This window comes from Siphateles boraxobius, unplaced genomic scaffold (genome assembly GCF_051911475.1).
Source record: "Siphateles boraxobius isolate OS27281-9 unplaced genomic scaffold, OSU_SipBor_1 13, whole genome shotgun sequence".
NCBI lineage: Eukaryota > Metazoa > Chordata > Actinopteri > Cypriniformes > Leuciscidae > Siphateles > Siphateles boraxobius.
This window is the reverse complement of record NW_027508733.1, coordinates 8288711-8311398: the sequence shown is the minus strand read 5'-3', so window position 1 is coordinate 8311398 and position 22688 is coordinate 8288711. Positions and strand designations below refer to the sequence as shown.

The window sequence follows — 22688 nt, the reverse complement described above, 5'->3', positions numbered from 1 at the left end:
AGGAAGAATCGAGACATGAAAGTACGCGTCCTTCAGGCCGATCGCTGCAAACCAATCCTGGGGACGGATGCATTCGAAGATGCGCTTCTGCGTGAGCATCTTGAACGGGAGCTTGTGCAGGGCCCGGTTCAAAACTAGCAGGTCCAGGATCGGCCGTAACCCTGAAGACTAAAATTTCATCTTTGAATATAATTTAATTATTTAATATTATGTATCTGTATTATCATTAGTATTCATAATCAGTTGTATTATCTTATGAAGTTTAAAATGCATGAGTTAGACTATAGATTGCATGGACACATGTGTTTAAGGGACATATTTTAGACACAAGGAGGGTAGCTGGGAGGATGATGTATTCTGCTTAAAAGTATGAGTAAAATGTAATGTTCACTTAGCAGAGAGTTCCAATGATGAATATACTTCAAATGTGTAAGTTGGTATGCTCTTTGCAAGAAAAGGAATGTTTCAACTGATGCAAATGTACCATTCGTATACCACTAATGTATACACTGAAGAAATAGATTCTTAATGTGCATTAGGAGTGGATTGTACCATGTGCATGTACATTCCATTTAAGCAACTTGTTTTTCTACCTTACAAGGAAGTTGAAAGTTGCTCAGTTGTGTATTTAAGCCCAATCTTACTGTACTACAGCAGAGAAACATGGAGGCATGACCGGGTGAGAGGAAGGAGAAACACGGAAACGCATAGACCTGGCATGAATATAACATCTTCTCAGAGTTTCTCTCCTGACATATAAGAATAAAGATTTTGCTTGGCAAGGTAACTGGTGTCTGGTCCCGTGACTCAAATAATATCGGGGAAAAGGCTTAATTCCAAGTCTACAACCCCCCGGATTTCTTGGGTACGATGAAGTAAGGGCTGTAGAACCCAGACCTCATCTCGGCTGGAGGGACCGGCTCGATCGCGTCCTTCGCCAGCAGGGCGTCAATCTCTTTCCTCAAGACAGGGGCATCGACACTCCGTACACAGGTGAAGTGGATGCCCCTGTACCTGGGAGCCCGGCGGGCAAACTGAATTGCATAGCCGAGCCGGATGGTACGGATGAGCCAGCGGGACGGCCTCGGAAGCGCTAGCCAGGCTTCGAGAGACCGTACCAACGAGCCCACCCGGATCACCGGCGTACCCCCGGAGGGGCAGCGAGGTGGAAGACAGGGACCGGACTCCGGAGGCATTGCTGCGGCCGAGAGAGGGGTCTGAGTGTGCGGAGCAGCACCAACCTGTTTCCACCGGGGGGCAGACAGCAGGGAAGGCCCGGAGGCGTTGGGCTGCTCGCTGAGCCGAGACGAAGGAAGGAGGGGAAACGAGGAACGAGGCCCGGGGGCGTCGAGACCTGGTTTCCGCACCTCCTTGCCCAGCGAGAGACGAGAGTGATGAGGCCGTAGCGGCGTCACTGACATCTGAGCGCTGGGGCGAGGGGAATGAGAGCGGCGAGGCAACGTGGCGGCGCACACTGTCATTCTCCTCTTGGACGGAGGAGACTGAACTTTGACTGCCAGTCCCGACCGTGAGTGACCCAGAGAAAGTAGAAACTGCTCTTTTATTGAAATTTTGGGTACCGCTGACCGACTGGCCAGCGGCGGAACAGAAAGAAAAGGAAAACAAAGATTCTCCACCCGGCCCTCCTCCGGGGGAAGGAGATGTGCAGAGGCACTCGAGGCACCCGAAGAGCAGCTCCAACGTCCTCTGGGTCGCCCGTCTCAGGGTCGCTTACCTCTCCTCTTGCTGGGGGGCTTCGACGAACCCCGAGCGGGCTGGGCACCTCTCTTGCGGCCAGCACCCTGCTGCTTAGCTGGCTGCTGCTTGGGCTGGGCAGGGGCGGAGGTGGCGGCAGGAGGGCGCCCTCGGCGATGAGCAGCCGGAGGTGCAACCGCCGGGGACGGGGCAGCCACAGCCTGTCTCCGCGGCATGATGTGCTTGATCACCTCCGACTGCTTCTGGGCGGCGGAGAACTGTTGGGCGTAGCTCTCCACCGCATCGCCGAAGAGGCCAGCCTGGGAAATAGGGGAGTTCAGGAGTCCACTCTTGTCCGACTCCCTCATATCAGCCAGGGTGAGCCATAGGTGTCGCTCCTGGACCACAAGTGTGGACATCACCCGGCCCAGGGAACGTGCCGTGACTTTCGTCGCCCGTAGGGCGAGGTCCGTCGCCGTACGCTGCTCTTGGAGCACCCCCGGGTCGGTCCCACTCTCCTGCATGTCACAGAGCGCCTGGGCCTGGTGGACCCGAAGGAGCGCCATGGCATGCAGAGCCGAAGCAGCTTCTCCACAGGCACTGTAAGCCTTACCAGTCAGACTGGAAGAGAACCTACATGCCCGGGAGGGGAGCGAGGGGTTACCCCGCCAGGTTGACGCGGTCTTGGGACACAGCTGCATCGCCACAGACCGTTCCACTGGGGGGATGCCCTCGTATCCCTTCACTGCCCCGCCATCAAGAGTGGTGAGGGAGGAAGAGGGAGTCGACCTGTGTCGGGCCGCCAGAGGGGCCGTCCACGATCTCGTCACCTCTTCATGCACCTCCGGAAAGAAAGGAACCGGGGCGGAGCGCTGAGAACCAGCACGAGCCGCCCCGAGAAACCAATCGTCGAGCCGAGAAGGTTCGGGACGTGGTGGAGGGTTCCACACAAGCCCGACCTTCTCGGCCGCCCGGGCGAGCATAAGGGTCATATCCGGGTCCGGCTCGGACAACACTACCACACCCGAAGGGGGCAGTGCAGCCAGGTCGTCATCCCCAGAAAATGACCGATCTCCCTCCGATGCAGCGATCGACATCTGGTCCTCCGGCGGAGCCCCGAAGGAAACGACCGGGACCACACGAGATGGCCCGGCGCGCTCCCCCTGAGGCTCCAATGGCAGCGATGCAGAGGAGTGGGAAGCCTGCGGGGGTCTTTCACCCGGCGGGTTATTCCTCACTGTCACCCTCAGACTACCAATGGGATTAGCCGAAGTAGCCCTCTTCTGGAGTGAACCAGAAGAAGAACTAGATCGGGGAATCTCCAAGGGGACTTCACGAGGCCAAGAGGCCCAAGCACGAGAGACAGCGATCATGACCATCAACCAGAGGCAGAAGTTGACCGCATCCAGAAACACACGGATGAAACGTCATCCTGAAAAGGACGCGATCTTCACCCGTGTTGCTCTTTCACAGAAAAAACACACTCTTAATTGTGCTGAAGCACACAGGGATAACCGCGGCAACACAGCGGGGAAACTGCAAGCCCGCTGTGCGCACTCAACTGAATACCAGCTGTGACAACAGCTCTTTGAAAAAAGGCAGATCGCTTAAAGCAGCAGCTGGTACCCGGGAGATCGCGAAGATCGCTGAAGCGACGTCACACCAACACAGAGAGGTCTTCAGAGAAACAGCAGACTCGTTGAGCGTGAAAACAAACACAATCTTGAAGCTCATCACTCAGAGGACACAACCGGTCGGCTCCGAAGGTAAAAGCAAATGTGTATGCGCTCGCTTCCGCTTTATACCCGCACTGATAGGCGGGGCGCGGAATGCAAGTCCTGCATGCCAATATTCATTGGCTCGTTTTAATTCACTCGAAGGCAATTGATCTCCCTAGCGTGATCCCAATTCGTTGGAAACTCCTCCGACGAGACGTAGGAGTTCCCTAACGAAAGGGAACTAGATTTAGCCTAATTAAAATATACCAACTAATGTTTTAAAAATGTTTTATTTGGCAAGTGACCATGGTATAAGCGGGTTAATGCCCTTCGAGGTGTCCGTTGTAAGGTTTTAATGGACTTCGATTGATAGAAATGGATAGAAAATAGTGCCGATTAAAACTGAGGTATGAATTTTGACCGGCGTGTTTTTTGTGTGGTAAATTAATCAAGCTTTGAAACGCAAATCATTTTTCACGTAAAAACGCAGAGTTTTGTGGCCCCGGAAAATAACCGGGAGTACTTTATTGAAAAACTTCCAGCGGCCAGAACTCTGACCAGGGAGGTGACAACAGAGTGGGTCAGTGTGTATGCACTATAGTACTGGTAAGGATTGCATACAACTTCATGTCTTAAATGGGCGAACTAACCCTTTAAACTCGTCTGCTGGATTGACTTGCATCTCAACAACACTAACTGAAGGAAAAATATCCAATTACTTAATTTCTTTGTCTTTGCCCCTTTTTTTTCAAAGTTATTAACCACTTCATATTTTTTGTTTTCATTTTTATATCCTCACATTACAATCAATTAATTATAATGAATCATTTACGAACAGAATTTTTTATGACCACATTTTTAGTATTTGGAGCCAGTGGTTCTCAAGGACAAGTCTCCCCAAATTATAACATGGCCAAATTTTTGAGACGGCCAATCAAATCAAACTTTTACTTTTCGCAGAAGCGGAGAGTGAATTCCAGCCCAAAGACTCAGTTTAACGTTGAAAGAGAGTGAGGTAAGATATAGCTAAATATTTACCTATATAAGAATATATAATAACAAATAAGGGAAATTCCCATCAACGAGTTAAATTGGTCAAGGTCATGTTTGCACTGTCCAGTGTTTAAAGGTCACATGAGGTTTGCTATAAAAACTCCAGTAACACTGATGGACAACAGTGAATGACGGAGCCAAATGTAATGATTATTCAACCAGTAGATGGCGGTGCATAAGTGTAGGTGTAGGTGTAGGTCACATGTTCATATCACATGACATTTAAACACATCAAGATTTTAAGCTATTTGTACAGTGGCCTAGAGAGCTCAACGTGCTGCAACTGAAGAAAACACATGCAAATAGAAAAACACAGGAAAATTAAGAAAACATCTTCATCAGTTTCACAACACATGTGTGCTCCAAATACTCACAACACAACCAAATACAGAAACACTGCAATTATCTCAGAACACAACACAAATGTTCGCCCCAGGGGCAAAAAAGCGGCCAAAAAAGTCCCATAGACTTAACATTGCGAGAAACTTTGACGAGTCATAGCTCAGAGTGAGGATTTCGCAGAGACGTGTGATTTACCACATTTAAAAAGGCTGACAGGCTCTGTAAGAACATACCTCGCAATGGGGTAAAAGTTGCACCTCTGGGGAGCAGGAGCTGCCCAAAGTTGCCCCATTGACTTACTATGGTGAAATGAAATGGGCCGTCCTACACATTGCATTGGGATTTTGTATTGAACATAAATCTGGATCACAGTAAGTGTCATAGAGACAAGCGGTCGGGCTCAGTTTACTCAAACAACCAATCAGTCTCTCGGGATCATTGTGTAGCTATCAAGCCACGCCCTAGCAACCATTTAGAGCACCTTAGCAACAAGTTCCATAGACTTCCAATGAAAGAGATCAAAGGGATAGCTCCGGACTGAATTGTCATAGAAACACGAGGGTGCTCTCGTTTAACTAGGGGCAGCAAACAGCCAATCATGAATCACCTCAACACTTCCTAGCCCCGCCCTAGCAACCAATGTCAAGCACCTTAGCAACCAAAATCCAAAGAGGGATATCTTCCATTCTGAATGTCACAGAGGCATGTGAGTTGGTATATATCATTCATACTGACAAGCAGCCTTTGGAGTTGCATCAGAGGTAGCTGCTAAGCCACTCCCTAGCAACCAAACAGAGTACCCTAGCAACCATTTTGCAAGACCTATATCTCTGCATCAGAACATCGTATAGAAATGGGGATTGGTTTATATCATTCACACTGACAAGCAGCCTTTGGAGTTTCATGATTGGAAGCTGCCAAGCCACTCCCTAGCAACTAAACAGAGTACCCTAGCAACCGTTTAGCAAGACCTATATCTCTGCATCAGAACATCGTAGAGACATGGGGGTTGGCTCTTTTGACTCATGCTAGCAAAGAGGACTTCCAACATGCTACACATGCTAGCTGTGAATAGCTAAATGCTACAACGATTAGGTAAGTGCTAAATCATGCCAAGAAAATGCTAAGAACTCCAATAGTAAGCATCTGTGACAACTACCAACCACAGAGTAACACCATAGCAACAACCTAAAATACCTTAGCAACTGCCTAGCAACGCCCTAGCAACCACCCAAAATACCCTAGCAACCGCCTATCAACACCAAAGCAACCACCCAGGACACCCTAGCAACTGCCTAACAACGCCCTAGCAACCAGCCAGAACACCCTAGTAACCACCTAGTAACACCCTAGCAACCCCTCAGAACACCCTAGAAACCACCTAGCAACCCCCCAGAACACCCTAGTAACCACCCATAATACCCTAGCAACTGCCTAGAAACCACCCAGAATACCTTAGCAACCACCTAGCAACTGCCTAGCAACACCATAGCAACCTTTCAGAACACCCTAGCAACCACCAATAATACCCTAGCAACCACCTAGCAACGCCATAGCAACCACCCAGAACGCCCTAGCAACCACCTAACAATTCCATAGCAACCACCCAGAACAATTAAATAAGCCATATCTCAGCACCAGAACATCATAAAGACATGTTTGTTGGCTTGTATGCAATCATGTACCACACCCTAGCAACCGGGTGGCGAGTTTTGCCACTGCAAGCACCACTTCACATTTTCTTCAGGAAATGTACATTCTAATTTAATAATTGTATACCGTAAACCATTATATTTTCTGAGATGGTTATCATACTGTAAAAATCTCATATGTTACAACCCTACACAGGGGAGTCCCTCACCCCACCCCGCTGTTAAACAAGTAACTCAGTAACTTTTACTCTGAGTACATTTTAAATGAGGTACTTTTTACTTTTACTTTAGTAGATTTTTTGATCGGTACTTTTACTTGTACTTAAGCCAAATTGTATTGAAGTAATAGTACTTTTACTTGAGTAGAATATTTTATTACTCTTTCCATCTCTGGTTTTGGATTACCCTTTGTTTAATTAAACCGGCAGCACATACCCTTGCTTCATCTCATTTCCGCAAGTAACCCATTTGCGAGTGGGTTCTGCATCGGGGATGTTCTATCTCATGCCTTCATTTGTGTGTGTGTTTATTCTGGATTGTGGCAGATTTTTTATATAGTTTTTGACAAACAAACAAACAAACAAAAAAACTCCAATGGGGATCAAATTGACCCACGAGGGAAGGATTTGTTACTTTTATGAATTTCAACCACATAAACTCCTTGAATCCAGTAAAAATAAAATAGTTTTTATTCCAAGTTCAAGTATCTTTGACGCATATTCATAAATGTAAATAAAGTAAATCCAACCTTCAAATTCAAAAATACGTATATCAAGAAATTGTTTTTATTCACGTAATAAAAAAAAGCAATTATAATCATTAATATATGTGAGACATTTAACATGTTTACATTGTGGTTAGTCTATACCCCCTGTCTGTTTGTTTTTTTCATGTTTATATCTATCACTGCAGTCTGACTGTACATTAACTTTATCTGGTTGATAAAAAACAAATAAAACAATTTCCTTTTTCCTTGTTCCTTGTTCCTTCACCATTGTTTTTGATTACCTTTGTTTAATTGAAGCAGCTGCACCCAGACCCTTGATAACCTCATAACCTCAACTCATTTCCCTGAGCAACCCATGACAAATATTATTTGTTACCTGTTGTGTGAAGTGTGTCTTTATCTCTAAGGGAATGTACAGAGTTTAGTGAATTTATTTTTGCACCGACTATCCAATGACAATTAATATCTATTCAGATTTTTTTTATATTAAAGCAGAACTAATGTAAGCAGGAAATATGTCTTCCTTATACTCTATTTCATCTCTGTACAATATTAAATTGTTCTGTAGAAAAATCTGTCTTTTAGAAAAAGTTTAAGGACAGCTGCAAAATACTTTTATTTTGTATTCATAAGCTCGAAAAACACATTAAACAAGAATCTTTTTCTCAGCTGATTGTTAAAAGATTTATTCTAGCTGTATGCATTATTTTTTTATCAACACTTGAATGTGGGTAATTTAATTTTCATTAAAAAAGAATGCAAGAAGCTAAAATAAAATGTTTTTTTTTTAAATGGAAAGAGTTACAGTAGCCTAGAGTTAAAGGTATATTTCAAGTATATAAAAAAAAAATATATATATATATATATATATATATATATATATATATATATATATATATATATATATATATATATATATATACCTAAATAGGAACATAGTTAAAGTGCAAACATATAAATAGTAAACTATAAGTCTGATGTTCTGTTCACTTAAAGAAAACTTACAAGTATACTTGCAGTATAAAACTACTAAACTAGTAGTTTACTGAGCATATACTTCAAAGTGTTCTTTCATAAACTAAAAACTTATTAAACAAGTATTAAAATAGTAAACTACTAGTATACTTCACTTGTAGTGAAGATGCAGTACAAATGAGAAACGTAATTGTGAATTAGTTGTGCACTTAAAAGTGTAATTCTGTTACATGTATAGTACACTTAAAGGGATACTTATAAAAAAGTAAGCCAATTTAGTCCCAAGCAGTACTGAAATAGTACACTTAAAAGTTTACTACTACATTGATATTAGTATTACTACAAAAAGTATACTTGAACATAACTTAAGTATACTTCACAAAATAAACTTGAAGTATACTTCTTTTTCATTTGGGTAAACAAATTTGCATTGATCATTGGTCATTCGTCCCTGGGAAGAAATATCTTATCATTCACCAAAACACAGAGGCTTGGCCTAAAACATAAAGATTCGATTATAATCATCTCCAAAGATGGAAGAATACATTATATGCAAGAAATAATATTATTTAGATAATAATATTAATTTATTTTAAGCTTTTAATTAAGCTTATATGTTATTTTTACCCTGTTGAGGGCCCATCTAAATTCACTTTCACAAGTGCTTTAATCTCTTATCTTATCTCTTGTTCTTCAGTGATTGGCTGTTCACTGCAAACATCACACTTTTATTTGCTCGTCTGGTTATAAAAGCCTGAGGATCAAAACTAAGTTAGAAGGTAATACCTGAAGTTAGCTGAACAGAATTTGTTTGTGAAAGGACCGAAGGCTGTTTCTGCTAACTATAGACTGTAAGTGTCTCTCATGTATTTTTTCAATAATTCTGTATATGTGTACATTGCTGTTCTTTTTAAGCAGTCCATTTGGTTATGAGGTTGTGTATCAATAATCATATTGAGTGTACTGGTGTAGAGTGGGTCTCAAAAACAACACACCTACAGAAACACGGGCAACATTTCAGATGAATGTCCTCTTTGTAAAGTATTTATACAGGGGTTGAAGACTAGTAATTAAATTACAGTGCATTATAAATAGTGTTGTCTTAACTCAAGGAAGATATTTGGAAGAATGTTGGTAACCTAGCAGATCTCAGGCCCCATTGACTACCGTATAAAAAATACTATGGTAGTCAATGGGGCCTGAAATCTGTTACCAACATTCTTCCAAATATCTTCCTTTGTGTAAGACAGAAGAAAGAAATTCACACAGGTTTGGAACAATTTGAGAGTGAGTAAACAATGACAGAATTTTCATTTTTTTGGGTGAACTATCCGTGTAAGTCTGAGTTGAAGCCAGTTAGTTTCATTCCAGCACATAACTGGTGTGGAGCAAGTTTATTGTTTGAGGTTTTGATCAATCATTTGCTTTTCATTGTTTACAGCCTTGGGAGAAGAAAATTAAGAAAACTCTTAGAATATTTAATCTCACTTTACTCAGAAAACGTCTCAGGTTACGTATGTAACCCTGGTTCCCTGAGAGGGAACGAGACGCTGCGTTTGAGACGCGGTGGGAACGCTCTGCGTGATTGCGTCATGAAGCACGTGTAAAATCAGTCCAATGGAAGCCCGATACGTCATGGGTGACGTCATAGACCAGGAAACTATAAAGCACCCTTGAAAACAGACCGCGACAGCTTCTGAAAAAGTCTGAAGCAAGTCGATCAGGGCATGCAGGAAGTATGGCAGGCAAACGCAGCGTCTCGTTCCCTCTCAGGGAACCAGGGTTACATACGTAACCTGAGACGTTCCCTTTCAAGGGAACTTCGAGCTGCGTTTGAGACGCGGTGGGAACCCCATACCCACTACGCCATAGTGACAAATGCCCGTTCTGTGTGAAGTCCTTGCGCACACTAAGAAGCAAGCAACCTCGCCCCAGGAGTGGAGAGGTCAAGGTCATAAAACCTGACAAATGTATGTGGAGAGGACCAACCTGCCGCATTACAAATGTCAAGAAGGGAAACACCCGAAATTAAGGCCGTAGAGGCCGCCATACTCCTTGTAGAATGGGCCCGTACAGCCATAGGTGAGGCCATATAGCCTCGACTATCCATTTGCTCATAACCTGTTTAGATGCAGGGCACCCTCTTCTGAGTGACCCAAAACATACAAATAACTGCTCTGACTTACGCCACAGGGCAGCTCTGTGAACGTAGGCATCCAATGCCCGAACTGGACATAACAGGTTCAGTTGTTCCTGATCTGGGGTATTAAAAGGTGGAGGATAAAAGGCCTGCAACACTATTGGGCCCCCAACATTAACTGGGACCTTAGGAATATAACCCGGTCTAGGGTATAGAAATGCTTTCACCATACCAGGTGCAAATTCCAGACATGACGGAGCAACCGACAGGGCATGCAAATCTCCAATTCTCTTGATAGATGAAATAGCAAGGAGAAATAAAGCTTTCAAAGTGAGGAATTTTTCTGAAACCTCTTCAATAGGCTCGAAGGGAGCCAGAGCCAGACCCTCAAGTACAATGGCTAAATCCCAAGCCGGGCTCTAGAGTGCAGTGCAGGTCTCAACCTCAATGTACCACGGAGAAAACGAGTAATCAGAGGATCTCTCCCAATAGAAGTACCCCCCAGAGGGGTATGATAGGCCGAAATAGCCGCCACATAAACTTTTAAGGTGGAAGGAGATAATCCAGCAAAGAAACGGTCTTGCAGAAAATCGAGAACTGAACCAACAGGGCAGTTAACAGGATCTAACTGACGCTCACCACACCAGGTGGAGAATAATTTCCATTTCAGTGCATACAGTCTTCTCGTGGAAGGAGCTCTGGAATGGAGAATGTCTCAACGACCTCAGTCGAGAGACTGGATTCCATGAGCGTGGCCCCCTCAGAGGCCAGGCCCACAGTTTCCACAACTCCGGTCGAGGGTGAAATATCGTGCCCCCTGCCTGGGACAGCAGGTCCCTCCTGAACGGAATCTCCATGGGAGAGCCGTCCAGAAGAGACAAAGTCCGAGAACCAAACTCGAGTCGGCCAGTATGGGGCTATTAGTAGCAGATGAGCCCCTTCCCGGCGAACCCTCTCCAGAACCTCCGAGAGCATAGATATCGGGGGAAATGCGTACAGGTGCAGCCTCGGCCACACCTGCACCATCGCATCCAGTCCGAGAAGAGCTGGCTGCGTGAGGGGGAACCATATAGAGCAATGCGTTGCACAAACGATGTGAAAGGTCGACTTGACTTTAGTTAGACCAAAGTTCTCCCTAAGAAGCTCCACCACCTCGGGGTGAAGTCTCCAATCCCCTGGGCCTCAGCCCCTGCCTCAACAGGATATCTGCTCTGATATACGAGACCATCAGTGTGTTGTCCGCCATTCGCCGAGCAACCACTCATGATCGCCCCCACTTGTGAGGGAAGCATCCGTCGATAGCAATATGCGTCGACAAGAAGCCCCCAACACTGGGCCTGGGCGAGGAACCAAGGTTCTTCCACATGACCGAAGCACGAAGGCATAGCCGCGTGACCTTGATCATGCGAAAACATATTTCCCCTCGGAGAAAACCCCTTGGTCCTGAGCCACCACTGCAGGGGTCTCATGAACAGAAGGCCAAAAGTAATAAGTTGGACGCAACTGCCATGAGACCCACCCGTCTGAAACTGTTTCACAGTGAGTGACTGGCCTAGATATACCCCATTACGGCTGTAAGAATTGCTACACCTAGAAAAGTGGTCCTCAGAGCACACTCTTCTTGGCGTTGAGAGGCAACCCCAACATCCTTAATGAGACAGAACGACATCTCGATGCCGAACTGCCATAAACTCAGATTGAGCTAGGAACAACCAATCATTGATGTAGTATAATACGCGAATGCCCTGGAGTCTCAGAAGAGCCAGAGCTGCATCCACGCATACTGTAAAGGTGTGGGGTAATAAACCTAGGCCGAATGGAAGAACCCGATAATGGTATGCTTCGCCCCCGAAAGCAAACCTCGGGAACCTCCCTCATCCTCTTTCAGAAACAATGAAGTAATGGCTGTCTACTGGGAGGAGGAACCCCTTCTACAGCTCCTTTTGCAGAAGTGACAGTACTTCCTGCTCCATAACCAAAGCCTGCTCGGGGTCCACCAATGAGAGGAGGACCCCTAGAAATCTGGGCGAACGAGAACCGAACTGAATTCTGAAACCCTTTTCTATAGTGTGCAGGACCCACTGAGAAATATGTGGCAGTAGTTTCCACGCTGCCAGAAATTTACTAGGGGAACCAGTCTCTCAAGACTGACCTCTGGATTTGTTTGAACAGTCACTACGGCGCCCTGAAGCGGCGAACCGGCAGGGAACAACCGAACTGACCATTCTACGACCCTCCTCCGAGGATCGTATGGGGATGCTGACACCTCGGTGCCCTGAACGGCGAACCGGCAGGGAACAACCGAACTGGCAGCCTGCAACCCTCCTCAAAGAGTTGCACCCCAGAGGAAAAACGATTTCTCAAAACCGTCCCCTGGTTGAACAGTCACTACGGTGCCCTGAAGCGGCGAACCGGCAGGGAACAACCGAACTGACCGCTCTACGATCCTCCTCAGAGAGTCGCACCCCAAAGGTCGCCGAGGAGAAACGATTTCTCAAAACCGTCCCTGCCCCGGAGGAGCCCTCAGAAGCCTGATAGCCTCGTTTTCTTGCGACAGGACTTCTTGTCTAAGCTTTATTAGAGATGATGACAGTCCTCAGATCTTGCCTACCTCTAACTAGCTTAGTTCCTACGACCCTCCTCGGAGGATCGTTGAAAAAAGCAGGCACTTCGGCGCCCTGAAACGGCAAACCGGCAGGGAAACCGAACTGACTGCTCTTCTTTTTTCTTATTTCAGAATCAGAATCAGAATCAGAATCAATTTTATTGCCAAGTAGTGTTGTGCACATACAAGGAATTTGCTTTGGTAATAAGGTGTTACAGAGGCTGCTATATCAGCGCCAACTTGAGAAAAAAAAAAACAGCATGACATGAGGAGAGGTGAGGAGAAAAAAAGGCGACCCCCAGACTATGCTCCTGTAAGGAGAACAGTCTGGGAACAGGAAAAAACACCTCAGCAACATTAGCACATAAACAGTACACTCTACAAACAAGACATTGCAACATGGTGGGGAGTGGGGGATGGAGGTAGTCCAGCCCAGGCAAGCAGCATCCGGTCCTGCAGCCATTATGGCGCTGGTCACAGACCCGCCTGTCAGACTGGGGGTACGAAGCGGCGAAGGCGTGGGATGGGGTGTGGGTTAGGTGCATATCTGTGTATGTGTAAGTTCATGTGTGTGTAGGCCTGGAGAGAGTCGCTAAGCCAGCACCATAATCTAGGAGCCTCAGTCCGCAGGATTGTCATAGCGATACACAGCAAGTTGCCATGGAGACAACCTTGATCATGTCCCAGGCAGAGTCAACAATCAGCAGGTGTCTGAGGAGTCGGGGAAGGAATGCAAGAGCGGCTCACTGCAGTGCTCTTCCGGGAGAGTTGTTGTTCCAGCAGCGGCCTTGGCCAAGGCCAGTGCTGGTAGGGGGGTGCCGAAACAGATAAGATTGGGATTGTTTGGTCTTCGGGCGAGTAGCCGCATTCAATTTATGCAGGCTATTCTCCTGGTCCGTTTTGGTCTCTGAAACGATCCATTTGCCTTTGCAAAGCTGTGAGCTTCTCCATGATGTTATCCATATTGTGGTTCATAGACCCAGTCTGAGTGCAGACAGCTCTGCCCGCCGCTTCAATCATCACGGGCAGCCTTGCGGGGCTTTTGACAGCTGTCACCGTCTCCTTAGTTCCTCGGTAAACCAGGGCAATGCCTAATCCAATCAGCAGAAGACCTGTTATCATGGTGCCGAATAGGTAGATATCTTCAACGTCCTCCACGGAAAGAGCCGCCAGACACACGACCCGCCACCTCTCCCACACGTCCATCGTATAGCCAGCTGCGAACGTCCCGGCAGGGCAGTCAGGTTCCCCCGAACCCAAGCTTCTCGTCGAGAAGATGGTGTCAATTGCGTTGAGAGACCAGTTGATCAAATCCATAATTTCTTGGTTTTGGAGAGCAGTGTAGCGAGAGTCTCTCAAAGTACAAGACAGTAGACGTGACGAGAGAAGCAAAGCAGGAGAGGCGAGGGGAGGGAGAGGGAGAGAAAATGCGACCGCCTTCGTTGAGAGCCAAGAGGGAATTTAATTAATTTAATTTGAAGGCTCGTTTGGGGACACTGACACCTTGGTGCCCTGAAACGGCGAACCGGCAGGGAAACCGAACTGGCAGTACTGCGACCCTCCTCAGAGAGTCGCACCCCAAAGGGCGCTGAGGAGAAACGATTTCTCAAAACCGTCCCTACCCCAGAGGGGACCACCCTTAGAAGCCTGATCGCCTCGGCGTCAGGGCTTCTTCTTTGTCAAAGCTATTTTAGAGATAAAACAGTCCTCAGATCTTGCATGTCTCTAACTGGCTAGACTGCGACCGCCACCCAGGTACCCCTCAATTGCGGAGGAGCCCGAATGGCGACGCTCTGTTTTGCACTTTGTGCTGAGAGGAGCATAATAGGCCGTCTCAGGAACATTAGATTGGTGAGGAAGAAACCTCTGGAACGCCACTGAATGGTTTATTTCTTAGTTTTCTTGAAAGCGGAGCGTCCAGCAGAACAGACATAATTATATCTTTATTTTCCTTTATCTTTATATCAGAAAAAACTTATAAATATATACATATATATCACTCTGCGGCCACCAGCAGGAAACAACCGAACTGGCAGCGCTGCGACCCTCCTCAGAGAGTCGCCCCTCACATTCATCCATGTCCTAATATACTCTACCCACCAGCGCTGCCTAATAAAAATGTATTCATTATTAAGATGGCTGGTGGGTAACGTCGGGGTTATTAACGATAACGCCGACTCGGGAGAGAGAAAGCTCGCAAGCGTCTCTTTAACCCGAGGCAATGTCATACTATGATACTTAATACCCAAACATTACTATAGTCAGACATCTGGGGATTAAACACATAAAATACAAACCGGTTTATTCCACGATCTCGACACCTCAGTGTTGAACCCCCGCTGTCAGATCCAATACAGATCCAGATACAACACAATCTCTATAATATTGCTTTGCTCGCCATAATGATAGATAGTGATATATGTATATTGGGCTTGACAAACAACAATAAATAGACAAGGACAGAATCACAGAGAGCGCTTGCTGAAGACAACAGAAGCTGTCGCGGTCTGTTTTCAAGGGTGCTTTATAGTTTCCTGGTCTATGACGTCACCCATGACGTATCGGGCTTCCATTGGACTGATTTTACACGTGCTTCATGACGCAATCACGCAGAGCGTTCCCACCGCGTCTCAAACGCAGCTCGAAGTTCCCTTGAAAGGGAACAAGGTATAACAGCTCTTCATTGAATTTATCTTAATATTTTCTTCACTTATCACAATCAAACTGCTTTATTAAGTCAAATGTCAGTAAAGGTGTTCTGATGTGTGTATTGTTCAGCAGGTCATGGAGATTCATCAGTCTGCTGTGATTCTGCTGCTGGTCTTGTGTGTGTCGTTCTCCACTCATGCTCAACCAGCACAGATAAAGCCCCGGTATCAAAAATTCCTCAATCAGCATTTGGGTCCTGATATGAATGTGCAGAAGTGTACAAGTGAAATGAGAAAGAGAAACATCACTGGAACTGACAATGGCTGCAAACCTGTCAACACCTTCATACAAGCAAATGAAAACCAGCTTAAAGCAGTCTGTGATAAAAAGAATCAACTGAACAAAGACAGAAACCTGTTTAAGAGCGGCCAGCCTTTTCCTGTGGTCACATGTAGATTTCAAACTGGGAAGAGACCCCCAAACTGTACATATCGCAGAGGGAGGTTGTCCACTCGATATGTAGTGTTGGGGTGTGTAGGCGGCTGGCCTGTACATTATGAAAACCTTTAAGTAATGGACAGATGACCGGCTGAATAGAGCATCACAGAGCTTTACAATATTTGTTCACTTCTTATTTTCTGTATTTCTTTGTTTATCAAGTGCAATTAAACGAAAAGATCAGAATCAATCGCAAAGCAAATAAAAAGAGGAATAAATACTTGACCTCAGTTAGTGGTTAACGTGTCGTAGTTTTTAACCAGTTCTTGTGCTGTAAACATGACACAGTTTGAGAGCAAAGTCTATAATGAAGCACAGCTCAACACTTGAGGTTTGCAATAAAAACTTCAGCGATACTGACAGACAACAGTGAATGAAGGAGCCAAATGTAATGATTACTCAACCAGATACTGGTATGATGAGTCTGGATGGCTTGAGATCATATGATGGCTATGCCCCTGGTTCATAGTCTTCCTGTATATTTGTTTCTCTCCACTGTAATGTAACTTATTTTTGACAAAATAAGTTTCAAGGACTGGATAGGTAAGAAAGTCACGTTACATACACTGCAGCATTACATAATTATATGTTATGAGGACTGGGTAGGTAAGAAAGTCACATTGCATACACTGCAACATGACACACAATGTAAAGTTTACATACATTATAGACTAAAACTGTCTTTTAGGGGTCAAAAGGCCCAGCTGTCAAGGGCAGACAGTGTAAATCTTATAGACAATGATGCCAAAAGAAGAAACATGAGCTGCAAAAATATGTAAAGTGACTAATATAAACAAAGATGTTTATTTGAAAATGCATGTCAGGTCTAGAGTCAAAAAGTTGATAAGGTCTGATGTTACAAGTTAGTGAAAATGCAGTGTATGAGTCCTGAATACCTCAGAGTCTCTCTCACATTCAAAGTCATCTAAATACTGCGATCTGAGCTTGTGTCATAAGTGATAACAAGATATTTATAGTAAAGCACAGTGTTTCAGTTGAAAATCATACAGAGACGTTAAAGGAATGCTACAAGCATTTAAAAAAATTCTACATTTCAGATTGTATACATTTAATGCATTTAAGAGAGAAGAGACTGTAAAAATAATAAATAATCTATTGATGCAGAAACGTGAGGTCATATTACAGACCTTAAGCAATCCATTTTTGTTTCAACCAAATGGATCCCAGCCTTGCTCTGTAAACCGTAACTTATTTGTCTCCTCTTAGTCTCCACAATGATACAGGCCCGATGGCGCTGGTTACAGAGGTAACAGAACATTAGACTGAATGGACGGTTGTGATATCTAAATTCACTGAGTATAATCTCAGCATTGCTTTGTTGCTGCTTTGAAGCTGTCTACTGGATTTTATTGATTAAATATAATTCCTATTGACCTATCTCCCTGTTTAACACTATTAGGCATTGAATTGAACACTATTCTTGAATGCACTTCCCCTAAGCTCCAGAAAATACTCGACTCTGTTGAAGAAAACTGTCAAAGATTTTGTAATGGGTAAGATCTGATGTGCATGAGGTGATTTCTCAATGATGGGTAAGATCCTCTTTTGGCATCCTCTCCACAACCTGATGCAACTAAACAGGGTACACCCCTGAGGAAAAGGAGATTATTTATAAAGAGCTAATGGGAATGGGGTTACCAGCTGAGACCATGAGGTGATTCCCCTTAATTCCTGTGGAGACCATAACAAAACATATTCATTTAATCAGGAACATGATGTTTGTTGCCTTAATGGCACAAACTGTATAGAAGTTTTAGATTCAGTTTTACTCTGAAGCTGTGCTGATGTTGAACGAATATACACTCACCTAAAGGATTATTAGGAACACCATACTAATACTGTGTTTGACCCCCTTTCGCCTTCAGAACTGCCTTAATTCTACGTGGCATTGATTCAACAAGGTGCTGAAAGCATTCTTTAGAAATGTTGGCCCATATTGATAGGATAGCATCTTGCAGTTGATGGAGATTTGTGGGATGCACATCCAGGGCACGAAGCTCCCGTTCCACCACATCCCAAAGATACTCTATTGGGTTGAGATCTGGTAACTGTGGGGGCCATTTTAGTACAGTGAACTCATTGGCATGTCCAAGAAACCAATTTGAAATGATTCGAGCTTTGTGACATGGTGCATTATCCTGCTGGAAGTATCCTGCATCAGAGGATGGGTACATGGTGGCCATAAAGGGATGGACATCAGAAACAATGCTCAGGTAGGCCGTGGCATTTAAACGATGCCCAATTGGCACTAAGGGGCCTAAAGTGTGCCAAGAAAACATCCCCCACACCATTACACCACCACCACCAGCCTGCACAGTGGTAATAAGGCATGATGGATCCATGTTCTCATTCTGTTTACGCCAAATTCTGACTCTACAATCTGAATGTCTCAACAGAAATCAAGACTCATCAGAACAGGCAACATTTTTCCAGTCTTCTACTGTCCAATTTTGGTAAGCTCTTGCAAATTGTAGCCTCTTTTTCCTATTTGTAGTGGAGATGAGTGGTACCCAGTGGGGTCTTCTGCTGTTGTAGCCCATCCACCTCAAGGCTGTGCGTGTTGTGGCTTCACAAATGCTTTGCTGCATACCTCGGTTGTAACGAGTGGTTATTTCAGTCAAAGTTGCTCTTCTATCAGCTTGAATCAGTCGGCACATTCTCCTCTGACCTCTAGCATCAACAAGGCCTTTTCGCCCACAGGACTGCCGCATACTGGATTTTTTTCCCTTTTCACACCATTCTTTGTAAACCCTAGAAATGGTTGTGCGTGAAAATCCCAGTAACTGAGCAGATTGTGAAATACTCAGACCGGCCCGTCTGGCACCAACAACAATGCCACGCTGAAAATTGCTTAAATCACCTTTCTTTCCCATTCTGACATTCAGTTTGGAGTTCAGGAGATTGTCTTGACCAGAACCACACCCCTAAATGCATTGAAGCAACTGCCATGTGATTGGTTGATTAGATAATTGCATTAATGAGAAATTGAACAGGTGTTCCTAATAATCCTTTAGGTGAGTGTATATCTGTCATAGTTTTCACTCATGCAGGTCCTTAGATATTGCATAGGATAATTTCAAAACATGGTGATGGCTAAAGATGAAGACCACATTTGCTAATTAAGAGAATGTCTGGGTAATAGAGGCTAGGTCAATTCAGCCTTTAAGCTAAAGATAACCTAACAGATATGGATGCGACTCCCAATGCAACTTAGCTCACAAAGCTTTTGGGAAACACAGGCCTGGGCAGTGGATCTGTAGTTCCCAGCATGCTTTGCATGGGATTGCATTAGGAGAGTAAAGTGTGTTTTTCATTTTTGTTTATAATAACCCAAATCACAATTTCTCATAGATACTAAATTCTCAGACCATGCAAAGAGCTGGTGTGCATGTGTTGAGTGTGTCCATCCTGAGGTTAAATGGAAATTGTATGTTGGGTCAAAGTAACTCTAAGTTAAAACAGCATTCCCTTGTTTTGTTACATTAACCTGATTGAATTAGATTACAACAACAAAATTAGAATGTATAGGTAGAATCAGCTAGAAATACCTCCTTAAAGCAACAACTGCACATGTTCACTTTTTACAGTGAAGAAAATATGCTATTTTCACATTTAATTTAAATAGCATCTATCGATATTTGTACTTGGTGCAAATAGCCACTGTGTTATTATATATAGTTTAAATTAATCCAATTTGTTCTCTTTTACCCTTGTTATGGGCCAATATTAATTCACTTTAATGACACATTTGGTTATTTTCCTCCAGCAGTTCTCCGAATCTATCACTTTAGCAATAGTGTTGCCTGTTGCTGATATAATATGTTTGAATTATCTACCGTTTGGTTATTATCTCTTAATCTTCAGCAGAGAAGTATATCACTATGAAACTCTTCATGCGTCACACGACTGAATGCTCATTCAAATCCTGAGTGGACCGGGACATTTTAAAGCCAGTGTTGTGGCACCAAGTGTTAATATTTTCTTATTTCATTAGCTCCACTTTTGACAATTCTTGTGTAAGGCTGCCCTTGTGTAACTTCTTTTCGTTATGTTATGTGTACATCATGGACTAGGCCTTGGACACATACACTCGCACACAAACGGGAACTCAAGACTTTTAAACATTTAACCGTTGTTATTATATTTCTTAATATGCTATATATGGTAGGGTTGATCTTTGAGGTCTATGATTGGGTGGTCTGGACATCATGGATGATTCTGCTTTATCTTGTGAATAAATATGGCCCCTCTTCCTTAATATACTTGAGAATGTTATGGTATTACACCGTCTCTGTGTCTGCTTGATCATTCTCCCGAGATCTGATACACACAGTTGTTGAGGAGCCAGTTTCCAACTGATGACTGATAGCTTCGAGATCTGTAGAGAATCTACCTGAAGATTCATCTAACCCCAAGATTAAGCCTGACTGCATTTGTTCGGACTTTGTGAAGGTGCACCGTAATACAGGCCAGAGGTTTACTATCCCAGACTATAGACTGCAACCTGTGAGTATCAGTTCACATGAATCACATTTTATATTTCTGTAACATGTATATAATTTTTTTTGGGGGGAAAGGTGGTCTATCAATAATAATAATAAGTATTAAAAAAAGCATGCAACATACGTTGAGAATGTTTTTCTGGGGGCAAATTTATTTTATGAGGATTGCGATTTACCTTGTTTTTAAATGTTAGGAATTTTAGAACTTTTCTGAGCAAGTATAGGTTCTTGGTTCAGATGGAAACAAAGTACAGTCAAAAGCACCAAACTTCTTTATAAAGTCGAATGTCAGTAAAGGCGTTTTGATGTGTGTATTGTTCAGCAGGTCATGGAGATTCATCAGTCTGCTGTGATTCTGCTGCTGGTCTTGTGTGTGTCGTTCTCCTCTCATGGTCAACCACCACATATAAAGCCCCGGTATCAAAAATTCCTCATTCAGCATTTCGGTCCTGATATGAGTGAGCAGAAGTGTACAAGTGAAATCAGAAAGAGAGGCATTACTGGAGCTGACGATGGCTGCAAACCTGTCAACACCTTCATACAAGCAAATTCAAATAATATTAAAGCAGTTTGTGGCAGAGGAGGAACTCCACAGGGCGGTAACCTGTTTAAGAGCAACCAGCCTTTTCCTGTGATCACGTGCAAATTACAAAGTGGGTCGAGACCCCCAAGGTGTGAATATGGTAAAGGGAAGAAGTCGACTCGCTACGTTGTGTTGGGCTGTGCAGAAGGCTGGCCTGTACATTATGAAGAAGGCATAACTGATGCAAAGAAGATAGGCTAAAAAAAACAACCTTACAGAGCTTTATTTACTAATCATTTGTTCACTTCTCCTTTTCCAATCTATCTTTGATTTTCAAGTGTAAAAAAAATCACTGAGTTCTCAGATTATTTTTTTTCCCACCTGTCTGTAATCCTCAATAAAACATCTCTACACCCTTAAACACGTCTGCTTGATTGTCTTGCATATCAACAATTTTAAAGATAGATAAACATGAACTTTATAAGTTATAACATTAGCTTACAGACGTTCCTATCAGTCGGTGATATTTTACAGATAAACGTAGGTTAGTAAATTGAGGTCAGTATTAACCTGCTCAAGGACACCAGGATTATCAGTATTGGCACATGGAAAAGAAGCATGTATTGCGGACTCTTCAAAACTTCCTCTTCTACAACCGCCTTCTCTTATTTCCTGACACCACAATATTGTGCAAAATTGCTGTCGTAGTTGTCACTGCACAACACTGTTGGGTCCAATGATACCTTAACTGACTTTCAAAAGGTTCAGAAGATTAAGATTGGATCAATACACCAATATATCATAATGACACATTTACCTACTAATATAATTGTTACAAATAAGGGTGCCGAAATTCTCATCAACCAGTTAAATTGGCCAAGGTCATGTTTGCACTGTCCAGTGTTTTAATGTCATGTGAGGTTTGCAATTAAAACTCCAGCTATACTGACATACTGTACAACAGTGAATGAAGGAGTCAAAATAATGGTTATTCAACCACTAGATGGCGGTGTGTACCAGTGGTATAGGTGTAGTTCACCTGTTAATATCACATGACATTTAGGGCCCTATCATACACTTGGTGAAATGCAGAGTTTTTTGCTAGTTTCAGCCCAACGTAGTTATCATTTTCACATCCTGCGCCGCGTTGTTTAAATAGCAAATGGATTTGCGCAAAATTGGGATCACGCCAGGGAGCCCTATCATCTTCAAGTGTTAAAGGAGCATTTGGCAACTCTAGTCATTTCTTCGCTGATTTTCACTTTTGTTGTCGCATGTTTTCTCATTGAGCTCCCCCTATAGCTGTGCGGCGTATATTTTCACAACACTGTCAAAAAAAACTCACTTGCGGCACCTTCCTCCCGCTTTCTACCGCTGCTCATGTGCATTTGTTATTATCGGAGCCGGCCAACTTATCGTGTGGAGCTATGTCTACCGAGTGGGTGATACATCATACACAGTATCATAGAATTATGTCGAATTGCCATAAAGCAGTTCGTGTTTCTCGCTCGTTCTCGCTTCTCACGAGACTTCTATTTAACTTACCGGGACGTTAGTCCCCATGTTGCAAGGTTGGTTTTCCACCTGG

At 44.0% G+C, this 22688-nt stretch overlaps 1 protein-coding gene and 2 pseudogenes across 2 annotated transcripts in view; all 3 read left to right on the top strand.

The window, feature by feature from the left end:
- LOC143736369 (uncharacterized) overlaps nt 1–22688 on the top strand; it is a 402538-nt gene that overhangs the window by 185457 nt on the left and 194393 nt on the right. The gene's annotated exons all lie outside the window — the stretch shown is intronic.
- The window catches only part of LOC143735331 (ribonuclease-like 3 pseudogene), a 144394-nt pseudogene that overhangs the window by 95367 nt on the left and 26339 nt on the right, over nt 1–22688 (top strand). The window lies entirely within an intron of this gene.
- Nucleotides 20879–21402, top strand: LOC143735562 (ribonuclease-like 3 pseudogene; annotated as a pseudogene).